We start from the raw sequence: 23218 nt of genomic DNA on the forward strand, positions 1-23218 counted from the left end.
ATGATTGTCTATCCGTGACATAATCAGACTTTTTCGGTTCTGGTGGTATCGGTGTTATCGGTGGTGATATTTCAGGCCATCCTAGCACGGATCTGATTGAAGATTGATAAATATCAACGGCATAATCAGGCGAGTTTATTTCAACCGTCGAGGACAACGTCGGCTCGTGAACGTTTATTGATATTTTTGATTCCTTTCCCGTTATTGATTTTATTCTACGCGCAAATTCCTCACCGATCTCTTCAATCTGGTAACTGCCGGTTGGTATTCCAACAACAACCCAGTCAGGTGTTCCATCGGGTTTGTTGTTGTTAGTAAATACAAGCGAATTATTTGCTGGTGTACCATTAAATGATTTTGATCTGATATTTGGCCAGCTGTAATATACTCGTAATTGTGCTAGTGCTATTTCTTTTACTGGAATTGCAGTAGGAAAATTAACACTAAATTCAGGATTAGTTGAACTTACCGAGATCATCGTTATCTTTGGCGGAGTTGTGTTGGTCACGATCTGCTGGAGTAATTCTGTCATTATTGATACTTGTATCTTTAATACCTTCATCGTATATTTTGGTCATCATTGAAAATTCGAAATCAGATATAATTCCATCACTGAGACTCGCTGATAACAACGAGGATAATTTCGAGTATGCTACCGTCACTGTATGTAATTTTATTTTGTAATCGGATAACTTTTCTTTCGTACAAGTACATATTTTTTTTGTGATGATGCCAAGCACACCTGCAATAGTTGTTGCTGCTGAAATACAGATAGTTACAACTACTGGTGCCATCGTTGTTAACGCTGATAATATTACACCGGTTCCAGCAACAACAGCGGATACTGAATAAACAATCACATCAACGATAACCAATCGTCGTCGATATTTTTTTACTTTTACTGTATATTGATCAACTTGATCTTTTAGCGCAGCCTGCCATTCACGCGCTTGATTGTATCTGTATTGTGCACCGTCCATATATATTTTTATGCCGTAACCAATTGAGGTGTTTCAGCTACAAATTCCAAACACCACCAGAAGGATGTTGCGGTTAATTTCTTATCATCTGCTTCCAGAATAAATATTTCTTCGGTTCCGCTATTTAATACAACAGATACAACCCCGGAAAACCTGTCTGTGGAATGACGCCATGGAAACGTTGTAAATATTTCAAACTTAGCGGCGGAAAACACAGACAGCCTGTACACGCCAGTGACTGTTGCGGTATATTTGATAGTATTATTTTGCTGCGACCATGTTGCAAATCCCGATGATACCGTGCATACGATGTTTGTGATATACCCGGGAGTTATTGCAGCTGGAATTTTAATCAAATTGGTTTTACTGACAATCTCAGGAATTCCTGCTACGACGTCTTGCTGTGTTTGTTTGATCGTGTCTAGGTCAGTTTTGATATCAGAAAGTTTCATGTTGATGACGGAAGGAGTTCCAAAGAACTTACTCATGGCATCATCGGTCCTTTGAAAATTTCTTCGATGCCTTAAAAAACCGGTTACGTGAACATCATATTCGGCCCGTAACGTGGATAATTTACCGTCTACGGTGTCGACGTATTTTTTTGTTGCTGCATCTTCGTCAGATGTTGGATCCGCTAAAACTACTATTTTATTTCCGTTCATGCTAAGTTCACCCATCATTGTGTCACCGGTGTTTCTCACGCGATTAGCAACACTTTTTGCAATTTCATCTCTGATGGTTTTAAGTGACATACTTGAATCTCTGATTTTACCGCTCTCAGTAAACACGGGAATATTATCCGTAACTGCACCAAGTACTCGCCGGACTATATCATTCCATTTGATATTGCTGGTTTTTAGTTTACCATATCGATCTTGAAAAATAACAACCTCATCTGGATCAACTCCAGCAAGGTTCATAATATCAGCGAGGTCATCTTTAGTCGCATACTTTGACAGATCAACGTCGGATTTTATTTTCTTAACACGTGAAGATCTTCCGTAAATATCAACCATTATAATAAGATCCGTTGTTTAAAATGCTTTACGCGCAACATATCGGTTGCTTGTATAATCGTGCACGACTTTATGTGGCGGCCTGGATGATTTTGATATAGCGTCGAGTACATTAATTACTTCACGGCCGCATATTGGCGGATCTGTCATTGTTTGTGTGGGTAGCGTTGAATACCAAACTTTATAACCTCTAGTTGCATGGAGTGGTGCGACATACTTGATAAATTCAACAGGTGGAGCTAACCCGTACGAATCAAAATAAACAATTCCACGCGGGTCAACCGCGTATGATACCCAGTGAGTACCGGGTCCGGAACGTTTGTCAAGATTAATAATACCTGTTTCTAGTTTGTTTGGTTGTTTCGGTAATTGATCTCGCATAAAAACACCTCTAAAGGCGGATATTTTTAATTTTTTAGCAGCATCAAGTAAATCAAAATTTGATGATGGAACGTTTAACGAAATGACCCTGGAAGCCTTAGGCCTCTCCCCCAACGAGATCCCGGTAATCTTAGGCCGCGTCCCTTTTTTTTGTACCCCTGCCCTGTTGCTTTCTTTAGTGCCATTCCAGCTGCTGTTCCAACAGCACCTAACGCGGCCGCTTTTGCTATGGCTGGAGCAGCCGCAGCTATTAATGCCGGAATGGCCGCAAATAGTGGGAATATACCACCCGTTTTAACCATGTCTTTGATGGCGCTCGGGGAGAGATGGAATTGAACTCCAGTTTTTGATTCTAGGGCTTTATTGAAATGTTTAATCTGATTATTTGTCAGCGATAATTTGTTTGGACCACCACCAATCTGATCTCGTTTTAGTGATATTTTAGTTCCGCATTTGTTGGCGGTTTTTGTTTGAAGCTTTTTTACCTGACCGGGGGTCAGAGTAACATTAACATGACTATACGACATTTTTATATAAAATATATTTTTCTAAATAACACGATTAAAGATTTTCCACCGGTGCATCAACGACCCTCATTCGACCACTGCCACCTTCAAGTAACATGGCCTTGTCGCTAAGTATGACCGCGATCGCTCTGTAAAAGGCACCAGCACCTGGCGGGGCAGTAACATGAGCTCGAAAGTGTATATCAACAACAGATTGTTTGGATAAATCAAGATGTTCTAGTGAAAAATAATAAATCGGATATAGACCTGTAAAATCTAGTTGTGATATTTGCAACCCGGTATCTATATTTTGATCACGTCCCATGAATGACATTAAACGATGATATGCGCGCGCTACATGATTTTGTGCATAATTTAGTTGTATATCCTCGGATGGTTCTTGATGTCCATTTATCCGTAAAGAAACTTCACTAACTCCAAGGTTATCAAATATCATATGTGAACGTTCTTGATCATTTATCCGGTCTATATTTTGCAGTGCAATAAAAATATGTCGTGGTGCAGAAACACCCTGTTGTGATGCTATATGCCATGTAAATAAACCATTAATATTGCTTTGAGCAGCATCTGTGGTTACTGTTAACCATGATAGCAATGATTTACCGCCTTGATCCATAAAAGATAGTAATTTTTGTTCCTCAGTAATAGATGGAGTTATTACTGGCATCCACAATGAAAGTTTTGATATATTTACTTTACCATCAGCAACACCAGCACCTCGCCAGATTGCATCATTATCATCACCTTTTCTTACGAGCACAATTGTGTGTTTAGCTCCAAAGATGACTTTTCTAACATTTCTGCAGAATCCAAAGATGTGTGATAATGGAATTGCACACGAAAAATTTCTATTATCTCCCGACAGAGCTGATCGGCGTGTTGCAAATCCTAAGTTGTAAGTCGCACTAACACTTTTTATAATATCAAAAGCAGCACCCGGTCTGTCTTCGTGTTCAAAATCAATCGGTTGTGGATTAACTGCAGTAACTTGTTCTGCTCGTAACTTAATATACTGAACATGATCAGCGTTGTTGGTAATATCCTTAGCAAACATCATTGTTGGACCAGCTGATCTTGTAAAGTCGTCAGAATATCTCGCCAGACCAATTATTGTTGTAGCAACGTCAACATCCTTCTGAACTGATTCAATATTTTTTCCATCAATCATGTATGTGGCGCTATCAAACAACGCCATGATCCCGTTGTTGACAAAACCAACACGCAAATTAGCAGCATATGGCGTATTAGCTACAACATTCGTTACAAGTCTACCTTCTACTTCAATAAACGCCTCAGCGGGCAAGAAATATCTACTTGTATCATGAACCTGTAATTCGATTCTTCCCCGCTGATTTGGTAGTCTTGCGTCATAAGAATAAAATTGATAATCACGTACTGACTCGTACTTAAGGACAGGTGCCTCCATATCAAATACTGGGTCTGATTCGCGCCTGAACATTTTATTATAGTTACCATTTTTCCAAATGATGATCATCGTCGACGAAGACCACTTCCTGCTATTAAATTTGCTGTTATATTTTTTTCCGCATCTTCAGATATCGCCGCTAGTTTTTGATTTGCAGCCTGATTTATTATTTTACTTACGTCTGCAGGCATCACCTCAGTACTTGCCAGTTTCACCGGTGGTTGTTGTTTTCGTCGCAATAATCGTGCTAGTCTTTCCTTGATCGCCGAGAACGCCTTACCAGCAACATTGACAATTGCACCAGGAGCTTTATCACGAACAATATCAATAGCCTTCATCGATAATTGTTTTGCAACAGGTGCTACTTTTGGAGCTATCCTCGTGAATAATCCTCGGATGACATCACCAAGTCCATTTCCGTAAATTGCTTCATAGATTGGTAATCGTGAGTTTACCGCTCTAACCTGTGTGGGTTTACGATGATTATCATGCACAATCATCTTATTTTATTTACCATTTATCTAACAACTAGTCATCAACGAGCTCATCAATAAGTTCTCGGTAAGCGCCAATATCCATGATACCACCTTGAAATAGTCGCCGACAAATATCAGCTGCTTCATTAATTATTTCTGGTGAATTATTTCCGGCACGTTTTCCTCCTATGAGAACTTCTAACCGTGACACATCATTGATGATATTATCAGGACATAAACCAGATCCTGTTTTAGGTTCATCTTGAGATGTTTTAAATACTGGTGGTTGCATTACCGGAGTAAGTACTTCAGTGGTGACCGGGAGTGATCCAGGTGGTGAATCTGTCGGTGTAAATGTCATTTTCGGTGCAGAAATTTTACGTAAAGGTGAAGGAATTTTCTTCGAGGAGGGCGATTTAAGTGACTCTTTAGCCTTTTTAATTTCCGACATCAACCTTTGCTGTGACGAAGAAGATTGTTGTTGTTCTATTTGTTGCAGAGGTGGAGGAAGCTGATACTGGGAGGACTCTCCTTGTTCTGGTTGTTCCCGTCTCTCTCTATAAAGTCTTTTTACTTCTTCTTTAAGTCTTTTAAATTCTTGACCTCTAGCTTGTTTTTTATTGTAATATACGCGATATATCCATTTAATGAAATTATCATCATTTGTTTTTTCATGACCGGGTTTTAAAATACTAGATTTATTAGATATATTTTTTGATATCATCTCAGGTAATCTCTCTCTTTCAATATTTCTAATTTCCTCAACAACTCCTTCGTTAAATCTTGCAATTAATCTTAAGCTCTCTTCTGCTGTTTTGGGTTCAGATGCAAGTTTTTTTCTCACATCGGCGACTTCAGCACGAAGTTCTCCAATACCTTCAAGTATTTCCTCACCAACAGGTGGAGGTTGAGCTGCAGCTATGTCAGTTGGAAGGTCTCGTAAAATCTTCTTTGTATGTTTGGTTCTTTTTGCTGTTTTTTCTAATACCGGAAAAATACCCTTTTTCCTCCTCTCATCTTTCTCCGCAATATCTCCCCATATAGTTTTTTCAGCAGCCGCCGCAGCTTTCTCAGTAGCTGTAGTGACGGGTTTAAACAGTTTTTTAGTGTCCTCTTCATACTCAACTTGTGCTTCTTGCTGCGCTTGCAAGTTTTTTCTAAATGAGTCTCTGACAGGAAGAAATTTTTTAATTGTTTCTAATCGTTCTCGTGCTGTTCTTGTAGTATGAGATTCTGGATGTACCATTTTATTATAACATAATAATTTAATTAATATCAGCAGAAGAGGAATACAGAAGTTTGATGATATATTATAAACACAGAAAGAACATAAATCCCAAAGTAGAAAAACCACCATCAGAACTTGAATATTACTTGAAACATAGAACAAATTCCGAAGATTCAGATGAAGATGAAACAGATGAGGAAAAACGACAGCGAGAACGCGTTGAAAAATATTCATCAAACTTGGTATGGTGGTAAATTAATAGCAGCAGAGAGGGTACCTACCAACGTTGGTCGTCAAAAAAATAAACAAGAAATAAATAAACACGTAGAGTACTTTATTTTTTCAGATACTATTTCGAACTGAGGTTTTATTAGCACAATCGGTTATTGCAAAAATAAACATCTCAAGGAAAGTTCATTTGTAAAATCTGGACCTTTCTACGAGATGATTTATTTGTTTGTTTTATTTGTTTTGTCGGAATTCTATGGTCTGTTCACCCTCTCTGCTGCTACCCCTGACGGCAAATAGCAGACTCGTTCCATTTAAAACCATTTACTTCATCAATGTTTTGTGACGCGGCTGTACAGAATTACCCGAGATACTAAGACGATTGCTTGCAACTAAAACAACACAACGAAACATAGCGAAGTCAAAATACATAATCGGTTGACAGGTTTCTGGATGTCATTATGTGACAAGGTTAGTATTAATCCGAGTTTGTCCGGTCCTTTCTGTCACCGTTTGAGGGGTCGTCCATTAATTATGTCAACAAAATGGGGGGTGGGGGTGGGGTGAAGAAGTTGGACAATTGTTGACATGGAGGAGAAGGAGTTCAAGATAAATTGACGTCAAAAATGTTATTTTTTACAATAAATTTAATAAATCAAAAAATAGGAAATTAGTCGGTGCGTTGGTATGGCACACACTCGCTCGCCCGTCAACAGCCCACCAGTTTAATCCTACGGTTGAGCTCTTACCAAGGAAGTCATAGTCTTGCATCATCATATTTTGTTTTTATTCAATGTAGATTGTAGACTGTAGATAGGCCTTAAAGCACCAGATGCATCTGAGAGCGACTTGCACAGATTTCCATCCCTTTTCTTCAATCAGTCTTTGAAAGTTGATAACATGCTACCTCGATTGGCAAAGGCATTCAAAATTCTTCCATATGATCTATATTGTCCTTCCATTCAGTTGTCGTTGCTTGAACGAATCTGTAAAATCTGTCACCTCTATGTTGCTTTACAAATCATGTTGAAGAAGCATATTCAACAGCACCGACAACGCGATCTTGGGCCTAGGCAATTACCACATGCTCCTCAACCGCAAAGAATTCGGCCAATACGAGTGGCTGCCAAAAGACAGAGAGAGCTGATGGCAATTATTGCTCATGGAAAGATGTTAAGCGCAGAATGGTTAGATGAAGATGATGTTGACTTGTCGGGTGTATCGGTTCCACAAGAAATTAATGAATCAGCCACTATGCCCATTATAACAATTGAGGAACATTTGGCTTCCCCATGGGAAGATGATAAAAGCTAGAATATAAACTCTCGATTTTTTCATGAATTCAGAGTGTTATAGTCAATTTGAAATCTGTCAGACAAGTAAAAAAAATGTATTAAAATTTACTTGTAGACCTTTTAATTTCCATAATTCTATTTTTAGCATAAAAGCCAGCTGTATAAAATATTGTTAGTTTGGGGGGGGGGTAAAATGTTATTAGGGGGGTCACTGAAAGTTTGACAGTTGTTGACAAGGGGGGGGGGAGGGGGGTAAAAAATTGTTGACATAATTAATGGACGTCCCCTGATACATTTTCACATAAAGTTGATGAGGTGAGAAGTCAGAGCAGGGCCAGCCTAGGATACAATTAGACTTGTGTGAACGTTGTATTTGGTCCCCTTCCCCCGTTTCAATTAATGATTAATGAGATAAGCCGTACATATGGTCTACAATTTCAACATTATAATTTATTTTTTAATAGGAAAACATAAATTATTTTAAAAAATGCGCTTTTCGTGTATAGCATGGTCGATTTTAACTCCCCTTGGTCGCTGCGTCCTGTGCGGTGGCGCACGTTGCCCACCCATGGGGTTGGTCTGGGTCACAGCGCAGTAGTATAATGTGTCACTTTGACTCATAAGATCGATCCTATGTTAAAAAAGGTCTGCGAATTATAACGCATAACGGGAAATGAACATATTAGGCCGCCATTCTTTTATTTTTCATTATGGCAACAATGGAATATTAATATTAGACCACCATATTTTGACAGGGGGAAATCATGACTAAGACTTATAAGAAGCAGCTGTCTCTCTTGGCGCTCAGCATTAAGAGGTTAGTATTAGGACTGGTCGGCCTGGTGTCGGGAAATTGTGACTGGGTGGAACATGATGCTACCTGTCTGTGGCATGATGCTCTTAGTTCTAGACATCACTATAAACTCCCACACTACAGACATCGTAACGATATGACTATAAGATTGTCAATGCTACGTTACAAATCCAAATACCCCCACCCCATTTGACAGTCATACCTGGCCTGACATTGTCTTACCCAATTCTTGGACTGAATATTGTTGCTCTTGAGACCAAAGATATTTTGGTACATTTTTTAAATTGGAGTGCTGTACTAAAGATTTTTCTTTTAATATTACAATACTTTCGTCAACCAGGATGTTTTTTTGTTTGTTTGTTGTTTCAGTTTGGTTGAGAAATGTTACAAATTTGCAACCCTAGCACAGACTGACCTAGTTCACACTTCTTTGTTCGTCCTACATTTTATAATATGAGTGAAATTGTGTCTGATTGGCGGGATGTTATCAATTTTACCAATTCACTGGCAAAAAATTTGTTTAAAAAATTATTCAGTGTCAAAATGAGACAGAGTTTGGTTTTACATTCAAGCACAAATGTTGTTTGTGGTACGCGGAGTGACAGTTTCACCTGGAGCTGCTTGAACCATAGTTATTAGTTAAATGGAGCACATTAGGACAATGGGAAATTACATTACAAGACCCTCTTGGGCACGTTTATGGACACGACATTTCAGATCACCCTGAGCACGTTTACGGACAATGGGAATTGAACATACGGAATAATGGGCCTTTATACGGACAATGAGACTTACCATTAATATAGGACAATAAAGGGAATGGAACAGGTGAGGTGATGTCACGGTGCTGAAGACTGGTAACAATGTTGCAACAATGTTGCAAGTAGCTGACCTCAATCACGACCAAAGGGGGGGGGGACTTTGAACGTTTGGCGGGACATAGATATATATAAAACATACAACATACACCATTCATAGATGGATGAACATCCATCTCTTACATAAACATCAACACAAATGACTTCTATTTTCTCCACTTTTTCCACCATCTTCTCACTTTCTCTATTATTCCCTTCTTCTTTTCCTTCTCTGGCATCCAGTCAGGATGTCCCTTTAATCTAAACTTCTCCTGCACCTTCATCCAGTTTGATTCAGTCTTTCAAAGTCCTCTTTTTCCGTTGTCTTTGTTCTTTCTCTCCTTTGCCCAGTTACGTTTTATCTTCTTCACTCCTCTTTCAGTTCCTTTCTCATCATTTCTTTAACGTTCTTTAATTGTCTAATCCCCACTTCACAAAAGACCACTCTGTCAGATTCAGTATTTCTTCTAAAAAGCATCTGTCTTTGATGACACCATCAAGTGCCTCCTTCAAAGTTTCAGCTCTAACATATTTTGATTTAATGATGCCTCTTAATTTCTCCACTTCCTCCTCCTCTGTCATGCCTTTTACCAGATGTCTCTCTTATTTCACATTATTGAATCGTGTCGTCTTGGCATTTCTTCACATAAAGTCAATGATGTCGTCTTCCAAAGGTGGCATTCCATACGAATCAAAATACTGCACACAACCTTCTTTAGGAAAGTAGACGGCTATCCATTGTGTTCCTGAGAGATGACTGTCGTCCGTGTTGATGACATAAGCTTGATGGTCTTGAGGTTTGCGATGAGTCAGTTCATCTTTAGCACACACGACATTATTCCAAGAAGCAGTGTACGAGCCATGGTTCAGAAGATAATAAAGTTCACAGGTATCCATTTTTTGTGTCGCATTGCTTTTTATTTCTTGTTTTCTTCACAGATAATGACAAGTTATCAATTCAATCGGAACCTTTTGATTGAAGATGTCTGACAGTAACCGTTTCTTCGCTTCGTCTCTGCACTCTGAGCCAAGAGAGCTTCGATGTGATGGATCTTTAGAGCCATCAGTGGAGGAGAGGAATAATCACGCAAGTCTTTATACCACTAATGCACCACGGCTTCTTCCGAGATGAGACCCCAAGCTTCGTCTAGATACTCGTCCAATTTTCCTTTTGACTCAGAATCAGAAATTTGTCGTGTTGAATTTGACCTGGATGATCGTTTTGACATCCATAGCAATCTTTCTTGATCAATTCCGTACTTTTGTCTGCCAAATGTTTGGCAAAACAGGAGATTAAATGTTGTTCTGGCCATCTGGACTTCATCACTATGACCTCTTCGTCTCAGTCTTGGGGTTGTGCTTCCACGGTATCCTCCCATTCCATTTCCATAGATTCACCACTTTTCAAAGAAGGATTGCAGTCTTCGACAGCTTCTAATAGTCTAGAATGACTTTTCTCAAACTGTTGATTTTTATCGTATTATCAAATTTAGCATACAGGATGACGATCAGCGTGTGGTCTGGGGTGGGATTGCAAACTGAAGTTCCACACAAGTTGGGCCGTATTTTATAGGATGGAAATGTCCATCGTCGCTGCCTTGGTCTGGAGTAAAATCAAAAGCCCACAAAGAGTAGCCTCCTGCATAATCCTCGTACGAAATGTCGTGACTGGTATTGGTCCCTAACTGTCCGGTGGCTTCGTATAAGGTCAAGTACGATCTCAAGTAATTTTTCTGCTCAAAGCTAGGTTCGAAAGGTCTGGCACACAAGGTCTTGCCATCCCGACTGACTTAAATTTTGTTAACGTTGTTAATATGGAAAGGATTTTCATTGTGGGTTCCAATGAAGGCCGAATTCTTGAAGATACCAATGATTAAACGTTTGTGTAACTGTCCTTGGAACAGACACTCTTCGATCGTGGATCGCTGGTTAGCGTGAATGGTGAAGGTTTTTACTTCCAAGCGTGGTATTGGATACTTGGCGGTCTTTCTGCTGAAAGTGTGGCTGATGTCGTTTCCCACTTTAGGTAACGCTTCCACGCTTCTTGAATGATGGTTTTGTACTCGTTGGCATGAGCCATCAAATGGAAAACGTTACTGTTGAGATTCAGACTCAGGCGGATATCCACCCCCTTCAGCAAATACCTGTCTTGCAACCACATGTCCAAATGCAAACGATCCATCAGTTCTAAAATACGTCCTTGCTTAATTTTCTTTCGACGGTCGTTAGAGCCAGTATTGTTAGGATCGTAATCAGCTGTCAGGGCTGTGTAGTTAAATGTGTGCTTGCCCGCTGTGTCAGGTTTCCATACCATGCAAGCATCCAGATGAGTGTTTTTGGCTTCTTTTCCGTACGTCAAGAGACTTTCCAGGTACGCTCGGTAAGAGTAAGTATCCATGCTGCTGATGACTAGTTTGTTATTCAAGTACAAATCCACTCTGCTAAACGAGAAATGCATGAAATTGTTGACGAGAGCTACTCTGTCATTCTCTCTCGGATTGGTGTTATCTGCCACCTTTTTCACTTGGACTTCCAAGTACAAGTAACTGCTATTGAGATCGATGTAATCTTCTGGCTGTCCTTTGAAATCAACTCAATGGGAGCTGAATCCTTCAAGGAGGAGACAGGATTTAATTCGACCCATTGGGAATCTTGCATCGTCATCATGGTGGGTGGCAAGGCAAATATATCCAGCTCCGACTTGGAACAGGCGAAAATCTAACAGTGCATTATATTTTGTCTCTATGATTTAATAATCAAAAACGTCAAAGTCTGGGACGTTTCTTCTTTTCTTAGTCTTTTTAGCTTTTTGAGTGTGAAGTCCTCTAAAGGGGTATTTTCGTCGTCTCTTTCTGCCTTGTCATTGCTGTGGCCTCAGGGAAGTAGGAATGCATGACTTGGTAGCGTCCAGGGCATTTATAGGAGTTTCTCGTCGGCCCAAAATGTCTCTGCTCGTTTTCAGCAAGACATTGTTGCCTGCTCTCAAGAAAGCTTCTTTAGGGTTTTGTTTGTCGATGATGACATTTTGGAGAAATTCTTCGCCGTGCGTCAATGTGGCATCTTTCAAAGCGTGCAATCCTCGTGTCACCATCGGTTTCAATATTTTGCCCCAGATCTCCTTTTATAGCAATGTTGACTGTGTTAAAATACGACTTGCTGACGGGTAAATAGTGAGGATCTACAAGTTCGCGGTGAACGTGATAGGTGTTTCCACCTTCCTCAGCAAAATCCACTTTAAAAGGAATGACACGAAATAACGGCACGGAGGTGTGTCCCACCACGTTGTACTCCACCACATCGGCGTACACGAAGATCAAATTGAGTCCTTCGTTCATTTCTACCGGGGAACGAAATAACTTGGTAAAAGAATCGTTGTTGGAAATGACTGGTAATTCGTTTTTATTGATAATTGTCATCCTCATCTCTCTGTCACCCCCCCCCCCCAAAAAAAATGTCAACCAATTCAGGACAAAATAAAATGGACAACACTTTACCCTCCGGAAATTTAATCAGTAGGCGACGAGCCATTTTATGGTTCTCAATGGTGACACTGTTCCTGACACTCTCCAAAGCTTTACCAAATAGTACGTTGAACCTGATAGCATTCGTGCTCACCAAATATTGACCGCTAAATTAATAGCCTGGTGGAATTTCAGTTTTATAGGTCCACTTTTGAGTTTGTGAGTTATTTGTTTTATTCTCCTATTTTACATTGGTATTCAAGTGCTTTTGCACTTGCTTGCCATGAACTTCGACTGCAAACAATATTTGATTTGGAAGGATATTTAGGACGTGTCGGGTGAATGATTTCTACCAAAACCACTTTTCAGTGGGCTTCGTGATTGAATTGGATGGCCTGAGGTAATTTGTCCGTGTAACAACACAAATTATTGTTGGGAAATACTTCCATGGAACTGTCACTGGGTAACGTCAAGTAAACTTGGTTGTTGTTATTTATTATTCAAGAGTTCTGCTGCTATCCGAGGGGTCAGTCGAAGTCAGATGAGTATATAGAAGAGGATTATTTTGGTGATTGTTGTTGTTGGGGTAGTGACTGGCGTTGGGCACAAGGCTACCGTTGTTCCCGTTCGAGGAGTATTTCAGAGAAGGATTGGGAAGAAGATAACAGATGCAACTGCTCAGTAAAATGGTCCACAGTTGTTTGTCTCCTTGTTGCAAACTCAAATTGGCAATGGCAGCACCGATGACACAATACACAACAAAGGTTTGGTAGAAAAAGACGATTTGCGTTTTAGGCACACGTTCTCCACACGACACCAACAAGGGTTGCTTTTGTAGATCTTGCAGAGAAGAACTCGGTGAAGGAGTGGTCACTGTGGTGGTAGAGGTAGATGAAGCTGTGTGGAATGGCATGATGGTCACTTCTTTTGATAGCCAATAACTTGCGAAGCGTAGATCCAATAATCAAAACTGGGAGGATATCCTTTCCAATGAACTTTGTTTTCTCTGACATGGCACTTTCCCACTTTATGGGTTCTTCGTTCGAGAATGCTTCGTCTTCTGTTTGGGTTACGCATTGTAACTTCGGCAAGTAAAACGTTCCTTTTAACATTTCCCGTTCATGTCTTCCAATTTATAGACTGCAGCAGGATGACGGCCACGCACTCGTCCAGTGACAGGAAACAATTCGGTGGTCCAGTTGGGTAAGTAACCTTTATCGAAAGTGCGTTTGGCTTTGCCAATGGGCACCCAATCTCCTACTGCCAACACTCCACTTTTCTTGGGGACAGTCACCGTTGGGGACGTACCAAACAAACGCTTAAAACAGTCACTTCGTTGTCGGAAGTCACTTCTTGGTGGGCACGTCCGACGCTTCGATAGTAAGACTGGTTGTACGCTAGAACCAAGCGCGGTAAGACGTCGATGTACTTGAGTGTGTTGATGTGTAAAATATTTCCACATGCTTTGTTTCAAGGTGCGTTGAAAACGTTCCACAATACTGGATTTGGTTTCGGGATTCTCGGTGGTGAAAAAATGAATGTCACGTTTCTTTAATTCTTTTGAAAAGCTTGGTTTAGAAATTCGGTGCCTTTGTAGGTTTGCCATCGAAGTGGGTGACGACCGCTTTGTTTCAACACCAGTTCCAGGGCTCGAACTAATTCATTGCTCGATTTATAAGTCAATGGCACGACCCAGGTAAATTTGGGAAAGACGTGGATGACATAAAACAAATATTTTTAGCCACGATTGTAGGTGGCCAAATGAGAGACATCGGCTGAATCGGCTTGCCATTGATGATCGATGCCCTCCACTCGGGTGCGACGTCTGGAAAAGGGTCGTGGAATGGGTTTGTGCAAAGTTTACGTGGATTGTTCTTGTAACCATCGTTGCACTTGAGGGAAACGGAGACTTTTCAGACGGGTTTTGGAAGCACGAAACAATTTCTGAACTTCTCCGTAACCTGCAGGATGGGATTGATCGTAGTAAATGCTGGCTAACACCTTCTCCGTTTTTTTAATAAGTCACACACTCTTCGCTGATGCTACTTTCGATGATGTTTTGGAAACGGCTTTACGTGTTCGACGTGACACGGGAGTAGAAGTCGAGTGTAATTTCGGTGATGGAGGTGATAATGTGATGGGTTTGGTCTTCTTTTCTTTTCTCACTTCTGGTTTCCTTTCTTTCTTTTTGACTTCTGTCGAAGGAGGAGTGGACATCATCTTTTTATCCCAGTTTTAAGTTCTTCTCGTTGGAGAGTGGGGGGGGAAGGGGTCAACAAGGACGCTGCAATCTTACTAGGAATGGGAGCTGCTGACGGTGTTTGAAAGATTTCTCGTACCTCGTCTTCCTCAGGCATTCATGGCGCTGCATCTGTCTTGACCGCTGATGGTGGTGGTGGTGATGTTGATGAACTTTTCCTCAGGGTCTGAAAATTTTTCAGAGTTAGCAGAGCTGTTCGTCTAAAGCTTTCTGGTGAAAGAGTTGCAGTCGTTGCAATAGCTGACCGTACTTTTGCGAATTTTCTCTTTCAGACAAATCGTTGTGATCCATCAACGACGGCAATTCGTGTTGTAACTGGAACATCTCAGTCAAATGAGGATTGGGAGGCAAAGGCGGGGTTCGTTTTTCTTGCCAACGATGGTATTCCATCCATCGTTTGTAAGGCACTAAAGCCAGTTTTCGTCCTTCCATCGGATTTCAATGGTCACGTCTGAGATTTTTGGACCCAAAAGGCATCTTTTATCTTATTGGTCTTTTTTATCTTTCTCCCATGAGTCCTCACATCATTGTTCCCAATACACCTTTCAGCAAGGGTCCAAACAACATGGGCAAAATTCCACCATGTTGTACCAATATCTTTTCTTTTGACGATTGAATATTTTCCTTTGAACCATTTGGCAAAGAACGTGACGATGTTTTGCTGAGTATTTTTTCTGGTGTTTAGGCAAAGATATCTTGCATTTCAAGACGTTCAGCCAACATTCGCACATGGTATCGAGGACGTCTTTGGAGCTGTTTGAATGAGTTGTTTTTCGCATGGGTAAGGAAGCTTTGGACAGGACGGACAAAGTCCACATCCTTGACTAAACGAGGAGGAAGTCTTTTCCTTTCCTTTCCTTTGTTGTTAGAAGAGGGATGACTTCTGCGGGGTGACATCTTTGGGTGTTCAGGGGCACAAAAAATTGATTCCCATTCTTTGCCTCATGTATGTTTTATACTGGAATGCGTCGCCACTGATTGTCTTTGCGTCGTATCAACTTGATGACAGGCATCACACGCCGTGGAGGGGTTCGGAACGGACTTAATCGGGACAGTTTTTTTTTATTGAACAAATCCAGTAAACTCTGTAGCGTGCCGGATCTCTCTTGGACTTTGATTTTAGGGGCAGGTAGTTTGTGAGCAGCTGCCACTGTAGCTAAAGAGGAGGAGAGTGTCACCGATGAATGAGAAGGTTTTGGAGACGCGGGTTACGATTGTTTCATCAAATGAGGAAGAACGGGTGTTAAATTCGTTTTGGCTGGCATCACCAGCAACGGATAAGTGACAGAACCCTAGGCTACTGGAGACGCGGTTACAGTTGATGCAGGTCGTGGTTTGCGAATGTAAGGTTGCGTCCTGGCCGAAGTGTCTCTCATGCGGGTAGAAACTGTTTTCTGTTGGCTTTTCTTTTTCTAGGAACTCTTAGTTTTTTTGTGTTTGCTTTTTGTTTTTTGTGACTGTGACTTGGTCTTGACACCGTTGCTCTTTTCCTTCTTTGTGGTTAGTTTGGCGTTTTTGGGAGTGACTTTGTTCTTGGGGAGAACTTTGGGGGCATTAGGATCCCATTTTAAGAAGGAGCTTATGATGACACGTCTTAGTGAATCGCTATCTCCAAGTTTCAAATTAATTTGCTTTTTGGTTGAAGTGTCAACGCGGGGATCAGCCAGTTCAGTCAAGGCTACTTTGTTTCTGTCAAAAAGCGTTTGGTTTCATGAGTAATATGAATGATGCCTTGCAGTGACACACCACAACTGATGCATTTGACTTTATCCCCTCCGCTCAAGTAGATAAATCCGGCTCTGGTTAATTTTCCGGGGGTAGGTCCTCCCAGATATTTAGGCATTTTTCCTTGGAAGATTTGGAATCGACTTCATAGTTGCAGTATTCAGGCAAACACACAGGGAGCGAATATTCGTCTTTCACAGGAAGGCTCATTTCGAGGAGGGTACGGTGAAATCCGCAGGAGTTTGCTCATGTTTGTATGACATCTGTAGAGATTGACCTTGGCAATGAAAAAAGTAAAGAGTCCATGATAACGAGTGGCATCGCTTTCATATCCGTGTGACACGTACATCATCACTTTCCACGGTAGATGTAGTGGTAGTAGTAGTAGCAGTAGTAAGCAGTAGTAGTCATAGCAAGGTTACCATGATGTGGTACTGAATCGCTGAAGTCACAGCGTACGGCATCGCTCTCATCGCAAGGTACAGTATAACACTCCACTTGAGAATCCCCGAACTTGAATGATGTTTGTTTAAACGTATTTATCTTTCTCGCTTGATCTTGGTAGTTACAATGAATTATGGGTCTTTGACGTAGTCACTTTTATATGCTGACCAATATCGACGTGTCTGTACGGCAAAGTGAAGTGATTGGGAAGTAGCACTCGCTTCTGGTACAATATTTGATACACGTTTTGCAAAGGCTGACTGACGATTTGATGTGTGGGTAAACGTGCAATCTTGTGCGGTTCGCTAGTGGTCTTTGTAAACTTTCCATCCTGTCCAGACTGCCAGTCTTCTTTCAGTACGTCCAAGTTCACCACTCAACTGGTGCGATAATTGCCAGTTAATCCTTTCACTTTACACTCAGTGTGCACTTCTCCATTTTTCCGGTATTCGTAGCCTTAATTTTTAGGACCGCCAATAGCAAAACTTAGAATTTCGTCGTCGGGTGTTCGTCCGTCCATGCTCCTAAACGGTCTCCTTCGATGTCAATGTGCCGGTGACCCAGGCGATCGATGTAGATGTAACTGTCTGTGTCAAAATACAGGGCACGCATCTCCTAGCTGTGCTAAAGCTTCATACAATTTTAAGCGAGCATGGGCTTTCACGTAAGCTGCAATGATGACATTTCCAAATTCGTCAGCTTCTACAAGGTCCAGTTCGTCTTCGTAATTGACTAAGATCAAGTCCTTACGAAGTACGTCCACGTGTTTTCATGCATATAGTTTTGTCGTGAATCATCTGGAATTAGCGGGAATGATCTATCAAATACTCCGTCTTGGGGAAACACGCTCTTGATGGTATAATCTTATTTACCAAGCTTTGATATAAATTTGACGGGAAATAGTCTCTAATTCTAAAGAGGTATCAGGCACAGTCAGACTGACACAAGTACATGGCTGACAAAAATGTTGTTTTCAGTCCACTCATCTAGGACAAGTAGTTTCAGAAAATTCACATGTCCCACACAATTTTTCAGTTGTTCCAATTTTACCCCATAAGCAACTTAACATCACTTTGGCAAACTATCACCTTCCTTCGTTTTTCTCCACGTGGTCTAAAGTGATGCCTTCCTGCTTCCAGTATTTCTCTTTGAATTTCTTTTGCTTTCGGGAGTGTGGCACCAGGAAGGATAGCCGCTGGCGTCTTGTTTCAGTTTCATAAAGGCATCCACTTAGTCTGCGAAAATATCTTTCTGAGTTTGGTCACCCCTGTGGTATTTTTCTGTCTTGGGAAGGTGGTAAATTTCGTACACTTCTAACAATTGGTATTCCAGGTCCAGAGCTTTTAACATTTCCACGCTGACTCACGTTCCCGTCCAGGCTCATTTTTTCTGGATGTGCTGATTAGGTCGGTCTTGGGTGCACGTTTTGGCAAAGTACGGCACAAGGGAAACATCAGTTTTCCTTAGTAATGGTAAGGTAAAACGGGATGGTAGAAGTCCGAGGGAGGCAAGAGATTTTCCATTTAACAATCATTCGTATTGTCGAATGTTGTCCAGGTCGATGTGCTTGGTCAGTAATTGCAGATGCCCTGCGGAAAAGTGACGATATTTCCACAGGTTAGGATACAGCGAACACACGTCCAAGTATTTGATTTTTTCTCCTTTCTCCTCGTCGGCGTGGTACAGCAAAGTGGTGGCATTCGTCCATCCTCCGTACAAACTGTACCGCGGGTTCAGAGGGTTCAGAGGGTCCATCAGCTTGTAACTATCCACGATGCGTTTAAACATGGGATTGGTTTTCAAATGGTGATCGTACTCGTGTTCCCACATTTCCACCACTTGTTATCCTTGTTGTTCTAACTTCGAGCGTCGCTGACAAGTGGCGTCATTCCTGTCTTCCGCGGTACGTTGTAAAACTGATTTTTTGTGTCACGTTGAGGACATAAAAGGGGACATCCGTGAAGAAACCATCCGTTAAACTCGTACACAATGTTAGGGTTTTCTAAGTACCAGCTATCCATTGAATACCTTATGATGGTCTTTTCGCCTTCACCGTTGTCTGCATGTTGAATCCATTTGTCTTCCTTCTCGCACAAGTAATGTAGCCAGTACTGAGTACTGAAGTTTGACAAAGTTCGTCGTTTGAGGGCTTATGACAGCCAGGGTATTTTCGGGCATGAATCGTTGGAGGTACACTTTGGCAATGGTGCAGGCTTCTTTCAAAGGTTCGATCCCTCCGTGTTCCGTGAACACTTCTCGAAGTTGTTCACATCAATGCCGTAAAATGTTCACGTCGGAACGACAGTACTTAAACATTTCTTCCTGAAAGTCGAAGGGGTCCGAGGCGTTGGTCTGGTACCCAGCGTAGAAAGCTTCTCGTTCGATGATCATGTTGTCCGGGGTCGTAGTAGTTAGCCCCAGGCAAATGGGATAGAAAGGCATGTTGACTGACTTCGGTATTGAACAAGTGTGGAAAACAACCTTTGACCATTTCTGTCATTCCAAACGTTTTAGGCATTCGACTCAGAGGCATGGTCAAGTAACTAATCGAATCTTTAAACTGCACTTTCATGGAAAATATTTTGGCTCCATTCAAAGTCACTTTAGAACGTTCGGTACTTTGTTTTGTATAGTATCTCAAAATAAATTACCCATCGTATCCCGATAAATTATGAACTATCACTGTGGCATGGCGATGCCAATCTCCGCAACGTTCGATGTCCTCTTGGGTCCACGTCTCATTGGTGCGGTCTAAGATCCATTGGGCGAAATTGGCTAGCATGTTCGGTCCTCGAAATATTTTTTCACGTCCTCCAGGAATCTTGCTGCAATGAGGACAATGACTAAAGATAAGCTCTTGGATGCACTACAAGCACGCTCGATAAGCCACACAGGAATGTGAATGCTGGTCTCTTGCATGCATTCGAAATCGAAAAAGATGAAGTTCCCTTTTTTCTGGTCATCTTCATGTTGGGACTGGCATTTTTGAATGTAGCATTCATGTTTTAAGTCCACGATTTGTGGACAAATGTGACATCGTTTCTTTCCTCGACAAATGTGCGCCTTGTCATTATTGCTACTTATGTGTTGTCCACACGTAGGGCACAATCTCAGGAGTTGCCAAGCACTTTTCTTCCGTGAATCTTGTGTCTTCAGATGTTGATGGTAACAGGCAGGGTTGACAAAAGTTCTCTGACAAGCATGGCAGTGCGCTTGTTCTTGACTTTCGTTCAGACAGGGTTGAGAGGTCAAACATTCCTCATATTTCGATCCACAATGCTTGTGTTGCTCTCGATTTTTATAGCCATAGTCACATTTCTCACAGTAATAACTGTATCCCAGGAATCCTGATACTGATAATGGCATCGAAATGTTCATCGTGATAATATACGTGAATGTATTTTCCATCCTTAAATATTTTGCTTCGAAACAAAAGAGGTACGCACACTTCTTGAGGGTGAACATTCAACGTGTAGCGTGGAGCCAAGACGTTTTGCAATTTTTGCATTTCAGAAATGCCACAGGGTGTGTCTTAGGATAAACCTGCTTCTGTAACAGGAGTTCTGCTTCTCATCATTGTTTGGCTCGGTTCGATTTTTGAATAGTTTGCTAGGCTCCATTCAACCGTGTCGATCTTGTCGGCATACGTTCGTCCTACGACGATGGCACGGGCTAAAGACATCTTGTCTTGAGGGTTGTTAATTTGGACGAGACTCTTTTTGGTGCTAGGAAGGGTGTCCACCGATAACACCTTTTTGCGGCCTGTCCCTTGCGGAAGAGACACGTGGGTCATGAACAGTGTCGATTTCCATCGGTGATGTCAAACGTGTCGTATGATTGTTGCACGTATTGGATCTTGTTGATGACTTTGGAAGGTGTCAGTTCTGCTGGGCTGCTAAACTCGATCAAACAGGGGGACTTCAAACTGTCGTGATGAATGGAAAGTCTCAAGCGATTGTCTTCTTTTGCTTGACATTGCCTTTTCAGTGTGGATAACAAAGAATCCAACAACTCGGTGATGAACCAATCTACTTTCTCCAACGGTACCTTGGACTTGAAATCCTTAAGCTTCCATGTGTAAGTGTAAGCCGTAGTTCTAAATTTTCAAGAGGAGCGTGTTTCCGTTTCTCGAATGTGGTAGTAGTTTTAAGGGGTTAATGGGTGTGGTGATCCTTGGATGGGTGTAGACTCTCTGGGTTTGGATCCTGGCTCACTCATGTCATCTTCAAAATTGCTGGCATGAATTTGTGCCAAGACTTCAGCTGCTGTGCGATGTGATAAGTCACGTTTCTGCCTCTTACTTTCTTCTCCTTTCTCCACGAAATGATGCGATCGTTTCATCTTGACTGGAAAAAGTCAAATGACTACATCTTAAACGCCATTGGTACCTTTATGTCCATGTCAGACAAGTGTATATATAAAGGGTCACTGTCTTCCCTTCCAGTATTAATTTTTACACTCTCAAACCGACCAGAACGATGGAAGAGCCAACACAGATCGACCTTCTGATCAGAGCTTTGCGAGGTGTCATATGAAAGTTTTCTTCAGACAAGCCCACGGACTACTCTACATCCTTTTAAGATAAAAGTCAAGACACTTGCTATATCTGTGAGGAGAAAGGGCATTGGGCTACATAGTGTCCAGACCGTCAAGAAAGTAAAACAAGCGTCAGAAGAGACAAAAATCAAGATACCTATTATCATTGTCAAGAGAAAGGATATTGGTCTTCAGAATGCCATAAGAAACAACAGGAACAAGAGGAAGAGATGGGTTCCGGACAGGAATAAGAGGTAACCTCCTTAAAGGAAGAACTCAGACACGTACAGAAAGAAAAAGAGAAGAAAAGAAAAGAGGAGAAGGTGAGGAAGAAGAGGAGGAGAAACCTGTGAAAGTGAAGAAATTTAAAAAAAAAACAGGGAGAGAGAGAGTGAACAAAGACACAGAAGAAGTCTTTGAACGTTTTGCAGTGTGGTGTTCTTTTTTGAAATTGGATTGTAAAATTTGTACAAGAATAGACCAGACAGAAAACGTAAGTGTCTCTTGGTTTTGATTTTTATAATCATGATAAGAACCTATACTGACGTACGCACTCACTCACACACGTACATCATGGGCAAAAAGGGAGTTTGAGTTTTAATTGATTTTGGCAAAATGAATAGTATCTCTTTTCGAGATAAGTGAGTAGCCCTGAAAAGGACCGTTGGGTGTTTTTCTTTTGTTGTTTTTTATATATAAAACAACAACTCAGGAACGGGACGTAATCATCAGCATTAACTGCCTTAAGCCTTTGCCACGGCCAAGGCTTACTTCTGGACTGGCTCCTGTTGATGATGGTTTGGTGGAAATCACTAGGATAGGTATCTCAGGCTTAGTAACAGCGTTTGTTTGTTTGTTCGGGAAGGTCGTTTTCTCTTGGGTCGTGTTAGATAAGTCTGATACATTAGTTTCAGACTCCTTATCTTTACTAACATGTCGAAGAGTACCGTCACTGTTTGACTTTCACTGAACTCCTTCTCTCCTAGACCTTGTTTCTTCTCTGCTGATGCTTCTTCTTCTTGTTGTTTCCTTCTCCTTGCCTCTTCCACTCGATGTTGCTGTTGAAGAAGAAAAGCTTTTTCTGTTTCTTTCTGCTGCTGTAAAAAATTCTCCAATTCTTCTTTCTGTCTCTGTTTAAAATCCTCGACGCATGGTAAGGAAAAAGGTGGCGAAGGTACTGGTAACGGAACGAATTCTTGCGAAGAAGAAAGAAAATCGACTAAATCCCAATTAAAGTTGACCTCTTCTGGAAGGAAGACTGTGTTGACTTTGGTAGCCGCTGATATATCATCGCTTCTCGTCTCCACAGCCGGTGCACCCCAATTCAGTGTCTTTTTAGTCTCCGTCTTGTTTGAAAACTCTGTCGCATTGATTCACGATGCACAGATGCTACCGCACCTATATATGGAATGTGATGTCACAGTCAACTCTCTTCAGATTGGAATACAGTCTCCACACTGTGACTGAATTTTGTAACGGGTGTTATGATTGGTGAAAAACTCAACCCGTTTCGATCCGCTCTTCCACTATAAATAACCGCAGTTCATTTAATTTCCTTCACCTG

General features: G+C 41.3%; 1 protein-coding gene across 1 annotated transcript in view; it reads left to right on the forward strand.

The window, feature by feature from the left end:
* The first annotated feature begins 6546 nt into the window (after positions 1-6546).
* LOC149798951 (uncharacterized) overlaps positions 6547-23218 on the forward strand; it is a 123479-nt gene continuing 106807 nt past the window's right edge. The window contains exon 1 of the mRNA XM_089957873.1: positions 6547-6733. The gene's annotated coding sequence lies outside the window, so the exon portion shown is untranslated. The remainder of the gene's footprint in view (positions 6734-23218) is intronic.

This window comes from Sinohyriopsis cumingii, chromosome 5 (assembly GCF_028554795.1).
Source record: "Sinohyriopsis cumingii isolate HCF-2022 chromosome 5, ASM2855479v2, whole genome shotgun sequence".
Lineage (NCBI taxonomy): Eukaryota > Metazoa > Mollusca > Bivalvia > Unionida > Unionidae > Sinohyriopsis > Sinohyriopsis cumingii.